The sequence below is a fragment of the Ascaphus truei genome, chromosome 4 (assembly GCF_040206685.1).
Source record: "Ascaphus truei isolate aAscTru1 chromosome 4, aAscTru1.hap1, whole genome shotgun sequence".
NCBI lineage: Eukaryota > Metazoa > Chordata > Amphibia > Anura > Ascaphidae > Ascaphus > Ascaphus truei.
In genome coordinates, this window is record NC_134486.1 from 250,184,657 (window position 1) to 250,196,340 (window position 11,684).

Sequence of the window (11,684 nt, forward strand, 5' to 3'; positions counted from 1 at the left end):
CACCACACATACACACACCTACCTTGGGTGAGGACCGGGGACTCTGTAGCTCCCTCCTCTGGTCGGGCGGAAATTGGATCCCGACGCCAACAGGAGGTGGGAGAGTATGGCAGACGGTGACCGACAAGCTGCTGCATGGGGAGCTGGGGAGCCACAGCACCGGTCCACAGCAACCTACGGGAGCTACCTAGGCACGTGCCTAGTGGGTAATCTGGCACTGATTAGGCCTGTGCTGTTCTAATCTTGTCAAATACTTTTTGTCACCCTTTTATATTTCTATATACTGATGGTGAACAATGAAAAGGCATTTTCATGAGAGATTAGGTAAAGAGCATGAAAAATTTCATTGCGTTTGGTTACCATGGAAACGTTTAAAAGATGATTTAAAAATACTTTTATGGTAGTTGTCTTTTTTTTTTTTTAAAGATGCCAGTTTGCAATGCGATCAGTTATTGTTTTGTGGGAGAATGGACATACAAAGGAGTTGAATCTCTAACAATGATATGATTATTTTGTTCTAAATCTATACCCAGTCTAGTACTTGCATTACTCTATGTGCGTAAGTTACAGGGAATCCTGTTTTTACCTATTTGTCTGCATATGTGAGTATAGCATTTATTCAGTTGTATCTGGTGACAGAATATTATTGTGAAATAGATGATACACCCAGCTTTATTATACAGTGCTAAGCCTTAGCATAGTTTAGGAAGTCTGCTCATTAGTGTACAAACACATTATGATAGAATATGCATTTACCAAAGGTAAAGAGTGCAGGTAGTAGCCAGGAATGGGTGGTAGGACCACTCATCTCTCCTTTATTAATGGGACTTTGTCATTTTGATGGGAGGGGGTAACCAGGCTATACAATAAAGATCAAGCCTGTTTTGGTTACCCCTGGTCCGTGTATAAGGGACCAAGAGTTAGCTCTTGGGCCCAGTAAAAATGTACCATTCGACTGTACTGGAAAAAGCATTTTTTTGTGTTTTTCCCTTTGCGGGCATGCAATCAAGCAGGGATTGGTAGGGGGGTTGTGCGGAAGAAACGTTGACAGAATGTGCCTAAGAGGTTGGGGTCTGGAGTTGTCGGTTCCACTATAAATGTACACGGGAATCATGCCTGATTTTTGGATACATGTAGCCACATTGTCCCGGCAATACCTCCTCTTGAAAGCGCAAGCGCGACTCACCCCTAGAGTACCCTGCTTCAGCACAGCCCAGAAAGGAGAATGAGGCACACGGATGAATATCCATGACCTTGGAGCCTGCGAGGAAGCTCCCCCTCCCTCCCCCAACCCACATATAAATAAATACACAACAAAGGGTCTGGTGGTACAAAGGCCACGGTTTTATTTACACAAATAAACCCTGGTAAGTGCCAACCCTGCCAGCGTGCTCTCCCCCCGGGTAAAGACCGATGGCACCCCAAACATGGCCCGCAAGACCCACCAAGCCGGGCGTCCGATGGCACACCACCATGGCCCGCACACACACCAAGCCGGGCGTCCGATGGCCCGGCAGTTGAGATACTGGACCTAGGGAATCACGCACAAATGAGCCCTGCCAACTCGCTAACCCCAGCCACCACAAGTCTTTAGGGTTTATCTGCACCATATAGCCCCCGCTGGCAAGGTTACCGAACACCTACCCCCCCCAACAGCCGCCGTGACGTAGGCAACACATGCCATGCAGTGGCAACCTCAAACATGGCAGACATAGTTACATCATAGATGAGGTTGAAAAGACATACGTCCATCAAGTCCAACCCACGCCAAATCCAGACAGATACTCCATCCTGTATCCTCACCTACAGTATTTTGATCCAGAGGAAGGCAAACAAAAAACACCAGTGATATATCTCAAGGGGAAAAATAAATTCCTTCCCGACTCCAAGAATTGGCAATCAGATTACTCCCTGGATCAACATCCTTCCCATGTATACTTATTTCTGAAAAGAAGAAAATACAACATAATGTACAATATATTATACTATTGTCATGGTATTACCCAAACAAAGAGACGGGTGGGCGGGAACTTCTTTTCAGGGACCAGACTGCCCTCCCTCCCCTGCGCTCCTTTGAATCCCCTTAGCTCCGCCCCCCGTGACACTGGGGAGGGGGAGGGGAAGCAGCACATGTACAAGCACCAAAGGTGTGGGGGAGGTGGAGGGAAGAGAGGGGAGCCTAGTCCCTGCGGTCATGTGTCCCGTCGCTGAGGGGCTCCAGGCTGCTTTCCTTTAGCAGAGGGAATCCCTAGGTTAAGGGGGTTACCCCAGCTTGTGCCAAGGTGACCCACAACCAGTATAGGGTTTGTGGGTGCCCAACTGTATATAAGGTTGGGGGACTCAGAGTCCAAACTGAGTCCAAGGAAAAGTGTGTGGGGGATAAGGCAGATAGAAATAAAACGACAAGATTTTTCCTTTTCTGTTCCCTGTCCCCCAAGACTCAGAAGTGTATTAAAAGACACTTTCATGTAATGCAATATGCTTTTTACATTCAGAACCGATGTCCAAACAGGCAGCCCGAGCTAACCCATAGGTGCCGGTAAGTCTGCTGGACATCGGAGTTCAAGGCAGCCAGAGGATGCCCAGAGGTGAGAATATCATTTGGTCAGCGGGGAAAGGCGGAGTAGCAGGTCCGGAGATCAATGGCAGTCCTCCTGGATGCCACTTGTTCTACCAGACCTGGTGGAGCCTGCCCAGCGGGTGGCATTGAGACAACCAGGGAGAGAGGTGGCAGGCTTGCGCATGTCTCTTGGCTATTTCGGATTTCCCGCTGACCTGGCTTTTCTAGCCGGCTTGGCTCTGATTGGCTGCTTGTGACAGATCCCACGCGTTGATTGGCTGTTCCGATTTGTGAATGAAACTGAAAATACTTATAAGAATAGAGGAGCCGATCAGATTCGGAGTCCCCGGTAGTAACAGCGCGGCCAGGCTTTTCATAGTTGCTTCTGTGTGAATAGCAGAGCAACCGGCTTCGATTTTGAGCTTGAAAAACCTGCCTGCCAGAGTCTAAATCCAGCTTTTTGGGACCAAGTTCTCAGAAACTAACGTAGTTATCATGGCTGGGACTTTTTGCCGATTTGAGTTCCAGGAGATTTGGACTAACTCCAAGTTAGTCAGGAGGGACCAAGTTCTCAGAAGAGAACGTAGCGATGGCGTATGGAATTTTATGCCGATTTGGGTTCCAGGAGATTCCGAGCTAAGTCCCAGTCAGGGTAAAAACTCTCCCATAGAGTTACCTGCACCTAGGAAAGTCTAGTTTTCGACCCAGTCCCAAAGTAAGTATCTTTTTGTCTGTATTTTGTGTTCCATTGTGTGTAAGCGAATTTATGCCGAATAAATTAAAATGTATTTAATTACCTTGTTTTGCTCAATGAATGATCCTGGTAAAAAGGTGTAAATAACCTACTCTCCCGTGACAGTCATGTTATGTGACACCAAATGTGACAGTGTCCTCTTACCATTTTGTGTGTTCTTTGTAACATTACACTTAGTAACAGATGTGCTTGTCCTGCACATGACCTGTGGTGATGTCAGAATGAGAACTGCGTGGGACAACAGCGCACTTTTAAGATTGGGCAGGTAATTGTGCACGTTGGAAGTGTTTTGATTACATCTTTTCCGAGGCCATAAACATAAATTGAACAGCAGCAGATATTTGATGGAGCCGACATGTAACCAAAGTTACTGTTCATTTATATTAAGATTACTAGCTGATATACCCGGCGTTGCCCGGGATGTAATTTTGGGGGGGCGGACGACAGGGTTGGGCTTCCCCCCCCCTTGACAGCTAGGTGGGTGACTCAGTTGACTGAGTGTGTGGGTGGATGGGTGACTGAGTGGGTGGGTGGATGGGTGATTGAGTGGGTGGGTGGGTCGGTGACTGAGTGGGTGGGTGGGTCGGTGACCGAGTGGGTGGGTGGGTCGGTGACTGAGTGAGTGGGTGACTTTGGGTCGGATTGACTTTGGGTCGCTGGGTGGGTGGGTGACTTTGGGTTGCTCGGTGGGTGGGTGACTTAGGGTTGCTCGGTGGGTGGGTGGGTGACTTTGGGTCGGTGGGTGGGTGACTGAGTGGGTGGGTGAGTGGGTGAAAGTGGGTGATGGGGAAAGTGGGTGACTGGGGGAAAGTGGGTGACTGGGGGAAAGTGGGTGACTGGGGGAAAGTGGGTGACTGGGGGAAAGTGGGCGACTGGAGGAAAGTGGGCGACTGGGGGAAAGTGGGCGACTCGGGGAAAGTGGGTGACTGGGGGAATGTGGGTGAGTGAGTGAAAGTGGGTGGGTGAGTGACTGGGTGGGTGGGTGAGTGACTGGGTGGGTGGGTGGATGTGTGGGTGACTTTGACTGGGTGACAGTGGGTGGGTGGGAGACGGTGGGTAACTGGGTGACAGTGCGTGGGTGGGAGACGGTGGGTGACTTACCTTGACCGGGTGGTGTTTCCTGGCGGCAGACGGTTCCCCTCCTTGCACGGATATCCCCGTGGCATCAGGCTGGGGCAGGAGGTGGGTTCGGAAGCTGGCGGGGGGGCAAGAGTGGCAGGCTGGGGCAGGAGACCCGCGCCACGTGAGGGTGAGTGCAGGAGGCCCGGCCCGCGATTCCCCTCCATCCGGGAGCGCACGTGATAGTGCGTGCAGGAGGCCGGGGGAGTGCAGGAGGCCGGGGGAGTGCAGGAGGGCCGGGGGAGTGCAGGAGGGCCGGGGGAGTGCAGGAGGGCCGGGCCGCGCTTCCCCTCCGTCCGGGAGCGCACGTGATAGTGCGTGCAGGAGGCCGGGGGAGTGCAGGAGGCCCGGCCCGCACTTCCCCTCGTCTGGGAGCGCACGTGATAGTGCAGCTGGGGATGTTGCGGAGCGTGCGGGTTTGGGGGAGGTGGGGGAGAGAGTGAGGGGCACCGGGAGAGGGGGGGGGGAAGGTGAGCTGTGTGTGTGTGTGTGTGTGTGTCCCCGTGTCCGTCCGTCCCCTTTGGCCCGTCACTCCGCCTCAGGCCAATGAGAGGTGTGTGGGGGCGGGCGGGCCAAGGGACCAATGAGATTTCCCCTAGGGACACAGGATATCCAGACAGGCATACAGTGCTTTCACTAATATAGTATAAGATTGCAAGTTTCCGTACGTGTTCTCCTTAATTCACTAGCTCCATATTGTATACGGATTCTATAATCCGAATCTATATCGTGCTAAATTTGTTTCTTTCACTACCAGAAACCTTTAAAAAAAAATAATAATAAAAATCCCACTTAACGGGGAAAAAAACCCTTTTTTTAAATAAACTGTTTAATTTATCTTCTTCTGCGGAAATATTGCTGTGAAGTCATTCATTTCAAGGACTTTTTACCACCTCTGATTACTCCACTGACCACTGCAACTTTGAAATTGCTGTAGAGCATATTGTTAAACTAGTTATGAGTGCTTAACAAGCCCTGCTTAAAGAAGTGTGATATATATATATATATATATATATATATATATAAAGCAACTGTAAATATTACTGTATGTTCATTTGCATGTCTTAGACAGGTCTGCAACCCTGTCTTTCCCCATGGTCACCCAGCATACAGCGCTTCCACTGCAGCAAGGGATTCTGGGAAATGACATGCAAATGAGCACTCAGTGCCACCTTTTGTCTCAAGCTCGTGTTACACAAGCCAATCCTCAAGCCAATGCATGCCGTTTTAAACACAGCTTTTAGACAGAGGCTGGGATGAGATGCAAAGCCATTAGACCCACTCACATACATGTTTCAACCTCGATGGGTATCATCAGTGTGAGGCTGGTCTTAATGGCTAGAGCAGGTTTGAGACTAGACTAGGTAATCACCACTGTCATTAAGGTTATGGTGGGTAAAAAAAGTGACAAAAACCCTCCACAGTAAAGCATAAAGCAACTGTAAATATTACTGTATGTTCATTTGCATGTCTTAGACAGGTCTGCAACCCTGTCTTTCCCCATGGTCACATGGGGAAAGACAGGGTTGCAGACCTGTCTAAGACATGCAAATGAACATACAGTAATATTTACAGTTGCTTTATGCTTTACTGTGGAGGGTTTTTGTCACTTTTTTTACCCACCATAACCTTAATGACAGTATATATATATATATATATATATATATATATATATATATATATATATATATATATATATATATGTCTAAATGTAAATTAGGAAACGGTAGGAATATCAGATGTGTATTGTGTTTGAATATATTATTACTGTACTTATCGAGGAGCCCATGACCCATAACCGTGAACACACCTGAGATACCTTGGAAATATAACTTAAATCATTTGAACATACTTTGCACATTCAAGTGGGAATATTTCACAGGTGTGTTCACGGATATCCCTCCATGTGTTGTATAAAGCAGTGTCGGGGGAGATCTGCCAATGGGTACTAATAATGTTGCATTACAAGAACGTGATGTTAAGCCTATGCTAGTGAAATGTATTTTGACCATTGGTTTTGCATATAATTAACTTTGTAGATACGCTTTAACATTCAGGGAAACAGTGGCCGTTGCCGTTTTAGGTAACATCCCGTTATAAACCCAGAGTTAATGTTGCTTTGTGGATCTAGCCCATATATGGCTGCTTAATAAATGTGTATCTTTTTATTTTTCTAATGAATATCCAGATCTTGGTAATTAACATATAGAAAAGTAATTATGTAAAAACATACCCTAATGATGATTATTATCTTGGGTACAGTATGTGGAAACTCCATGGCAGCGTACATACTAATTATTGCGTTTATGACAGTAGTACAAGGCATAGTTCTAGACGTTGAACTCATCACTTCTCAGGGAGTTGGGTACAATTGCTTGAATTGTCATACCTGAAGGCAAAGTCATTTAAGGGTATAAGAAGCGTGTTTCAGGAATGCAATATACGCCATTTAATATGGGCTTCTATAAAATGCCTGTAAAATCATTTCCGAGTGCACACATTTAAACTGATGTATGGGTAAATGATTATTTGTGTGTTAAAGCCCAACAAATCGGGAACTAATGCACGTATTATCCCAGCAAAGTGATAATAACCCGGTCATCTCTTCCTTGCCAAAGCATTTCTCCCTCAAACTGCAGCAGCCCGTGTTTTCTCGCCCTCAGCAGCAGCCCCACTAATTTGTTAGAAATAGACACATAGGTATCAAACAGTCTCCCGAATGTGACTGTGGTAAATCCATCCTGTCCTGCCATCCCAATGCTTCTTATGACCATGCAGAGCTCTTCCAGCTCCCTCCCCAGGTGTCTGTGGGCGTCCATGCCCCTCTGCTCTGTGCATGAGCCTGCCTTTGGTCTCCCATACTCAGGATGCTGCATGTCCAGTCGGGCAGTACCAGGGAGAATGGCATTGCTGAACGGGTTGTGCTTCTGGTACTCCACTTGCTCTTTGGCCCAGCTCTGCCAGGTCTTTTTTAGGTCACCCACCGAGCTGCTCTCTGGCATTTGGCTCCTCTGTGTGCAGTCAGTCATAGTTAGTTCCTGTTCAGAAGCTTATTTCAGTGATGTTCAGAAGTTCATTACACCATCTTCCCCAGACTGTAATATCTTAGCCACTGCACTGGTTTGCAAAACTATGACAAACACAAAATAAATCATTATAGTAAAACAGTACTTTTATTCAAATCACATTGAAAATGGCAAAACTGTAGAATAAACAAATACTGAAGCTTTTGCCAGTTCCTGTCTGCCACTGAAGCACCATTAGGGAAAGAACTACTTTTGTGGACTCCTCTATTCATTACTTCTCATAGTTAGAGATTCGTGAGGCAAGGCTCCTCAACGAGTGACCCACATGCTCAATATTGCCTTACAAGCCATTTGATTGTGTGCTCCATTGTAGTTGCTCAAAAAACCGAGGTAATATTCATAAAGGGTAAGAGCGGGGATAGGTGTCCCGGTGGCGGAAGAGGGACAGGCTGGCCGATCCCAGAAGATTGGACACAACTCCTGTGATCAGCCTGGTGGCTTCCTCTGCCGGACCCACCAAGAACCCATCGCTGCGCAGGCTCCTTCCCCACACAATATTAATGTCGCCTGCATCTTCCCCGCTGGACGGACTGCCAGAACAAGCTCCCCTTCACTTCAGTCCTGGGCCCTGGGAAAGCTGTCCCAAGCTTGTTTGCATATGTTGATACCGATGTTTTAAATGTTTGCAAACTGTTTTAAGTATAGTAATTTGTAAGTCTTTAAATGTAACTAAAATTACATTAAAAAAAACTCCCAATTTTCTTTCTGGTCCAGTCAGGGTTGCTACCTTCTACTGAAGGCCAACCCGGAGATTTAAAAAAACGTTGCACCTACCTTCAGCGGCGTGTCCCGGCGCCTCCACCTGCAACTCCCTGCAATATGGCTGCGCGGCATCAAATGGTGTCACGTTGCCATGACAATGGGACACCATATGGCGCCTAGGCATCACGTAACGTCTCATCATGGCAACAAGCGTCACGTGATGCAGTTATGTCACGTAGCGTTCCCGTTGGCATGGCAACGGCGCGCCATTTGACGCTGCGCAGCCATATTGGCAGTAGTTGCAGGGGGAGATGCTGGGAGACACCACCGCTTCAGCCACACAGATGTTTTCTAGGTAAACCCGTAGGCCGGAGATACATGACTAAAACCCGTAATCTCCGGGTGAAACCCGGAGTGGTGGTAACCCTGGGTCCGGTCTGTTGAAAATCCCTACACTATGGCCCTTATTCCTAATCGATCAACTTCAGTAAAATGAATGGGACAAGAATTGTCTTCCCGTGCGGCGACGTGATTACATGTTTGGTGGGCAACCAATGGAAGTGCAGCTAGTGTAGACCGTCATGGCCGCGCCCCCCCCGTTATGGCCGTGCCATGCACCAGCGCATCCCATAGCTACCCCTAGACCGCGAGATTTACCTGTGCACACTACTGGGGACTCGGCCGTAGACTTCGAACGCGTGTGCTCGGCACACAAAACCCCTTTTTGTAAAAAAGCATTACAGTTACTATATTATATGAAAAAAAAATATATATATATACATACAAAATATGAAAGCTATGTACACACACACTTAATATAGACGTACAAATAGCAAAAACCTTTAAACATCACCCTTTATAAAAAAAAAGAAATAAAACATTCCACACCATGCAAGTAGTGTAAACATATAAAACATGACTATATATATATATGACTGTATATATATTATATGTTTACACTACTTGGTGTGGAATGTTTTATTTCTTTTTTTTTATAAAGGGTGATGTTTAAAGGTTTTTGCTATTTGTACGTCTATATTAAGTGTGTGTGTACATAGCTTTCATATTTTGCAGGTTTTTCTTTTGTGTATTGTAAATGGTACATTTTTCATGGATTTTGTTATTTGCACCTTTATATTTAGTGTGTGTGTGTGTGTATGTGTTGCACGTGCGCACACGATCGTGCACACGAATTTTGGTAACGGATTTCCGTCTCCATCAAACACTTTCAGTCCTATGAGATTTTGCTTTGTGGTACAGTAGGTGCCAGCAAAGAAGTTTCACTTCAAAAGATCTCAGGATGTTTGTGGTGAAATTAATTGAGCTTGTGAATGCATTAATTATGAGTGCTATTAGCTGTGTTGCAATTCCCCTATACCCTGCTTAATGTGACTAAGGCCCCGGTAACTCCGCTGCAACACGCCCCGCGAGATTGGCGGCGTGTGCAGCCGATTCCCCGGTCTGCAGCTCACTGCAGGGAGAGACCGGGGGGGGGGGGGGAGCATGGCGGGGGAGTGACGGGGCGCGGCCATGACGTCACCCGGCAGGTTTGCCCTCATTGGCTGAACCGCTGGGGGGCGTGGCTTATCGCTCCGTCGCGAGTCCTGCTCTCAATTCTATTGAGAGCAGGAGCAACTCTCGCCCCAGTGCTGCGGGCCCCGGGCCCAGCGCCATTGAGGGGAGGGCTCTCGTCCGTGCAGCGTCCGCCACAGCGGGCGCTGCAGTAGGCAGCGGGGGCAAGGCCTTAGAAGCTCAGCTCTCCTTCACTTTCTAAAACACTATTAGAATAAGGAGATGCAGAGTTCACAGAAAGCTTCTTACAACCTCATTATTACCGCAGGTAGGGAGACCACATGGCTTCACATATCCAGCACTGCAGGTCCATAATTACCAAGCAGTCTTCAAAGGGTGGTAAATATGGCCCTATATGGGAGCCCTGTTTGGGAGACGTAAAGACACAAACTGCTTTCCCTTATAATACGGGGGCACCAAAGAAAATTTCAGCTATTCTGACTCAAATCTTTGACCCAAAGCAGTGCGTCACTGGCTATGGTGGCAAAAGGGTGAAACCTGGCCTTGATTCAACTACTTAGGACCAGGGGTTCTCAACTCCAGTCCTCAAGACCCCCCAACAGGTCACATTTTCAGGATATCCCTGCTTTAGCAGTCTTTGAGACACTGCTTGAGCCACCTGTGCAGAAGCAGGGATATCCTTAAAACCTAAACTGTTGCGGGGGGGGGGGGGGGGGGTATCTTGGGGGCTGGAGTTGAGAACAGCTGATTTAGGCCCCATGGCAACACTGGTTAAAGGGGCCCAGAGTCCAGAAATGATCACGGCCCATATTAACTGAGCAGTCTTCTGCCATCAGTCACATTCTGCTGCTGGAAGACACTTACAGCCTATTAATGTCAATGGTCTGGAAGCTGTATTATAGCAGAAGACTGCTTAGTACACATAGCACTAAGATAAACAACCAGGGGTTCTTACACTGTGCAACCTCAATTAAAGCTGCCACATGTTTGGAAGCTTTAGGACGGGTTTTACACAACATTGCAATATGGTGGAGATAAAGAAGGGTGTTTATAAAAATGTAACCTACGGTACACAGTTACTGCACTTTATGTTACAGAAAACATATTTTATGAGGTTTTTTAAGAAGCTTTTTTTAAGGGGTCTAGTTACTCCTGACTTATTTGTGCTTCTGTACAGACCTTTGCAAACCAGAACGGTCCCAGATAAACCAGGGCATTTTGTCACTTAACATGAACCCCGTCTCCTTCCCCCAAAATTCCACTTTAGTCAACCCTCTCAACATCTGTCACATCTGGAATAGCAGCAGTGTCGGCTGGACAGCGACAGGCTGTTTTGCTATTCTAACCCCTTCATTGCCAGAGGCCAGCGCGGTACTACACAGCATTTCTTATCCCCTTCAGCAGCAAGTTGTCTTAATACCCCTAAAATAGTACAGAATTAGGTACAGCTAGAAAACCCCTTAAATAAGTCAGATTTTACACTAAAAAAGATATACCTGCACAATGATGTAACATAGAAACATAGATAACTTAGATACTAAATACATAAGGGCCGATGTATCAAAATCTCCCTGCGGAAAAATTGACGCAAAACTGAGCAAAAAACCGCACCAAATTCAAGTCAAAAATCCCATTGTTTCCAATGGGATTTCTTTCTTTCATAACATTTAGTGCTGTTTTTTTTTGCCACAGTTATGCCCCCTTTTGCAGTCAGGAGACTTTGATGCATGAGCCCCTTTGTAGGCCACAATTGCTAATAATGTGTGTGCAGGCTGCAGTGAGTCAGTGAATGTTAACTGACCTACCCACTAGCAAACAGACCTGTGCCCAGCAGGGACTTCTCATCAGCTCATCTCCACAGTGACTCTCATACACAGCTCCAGTGGTAAAACTCCTAATCCTGACAGCCCGTGACTGGAAGGTCAGCTGC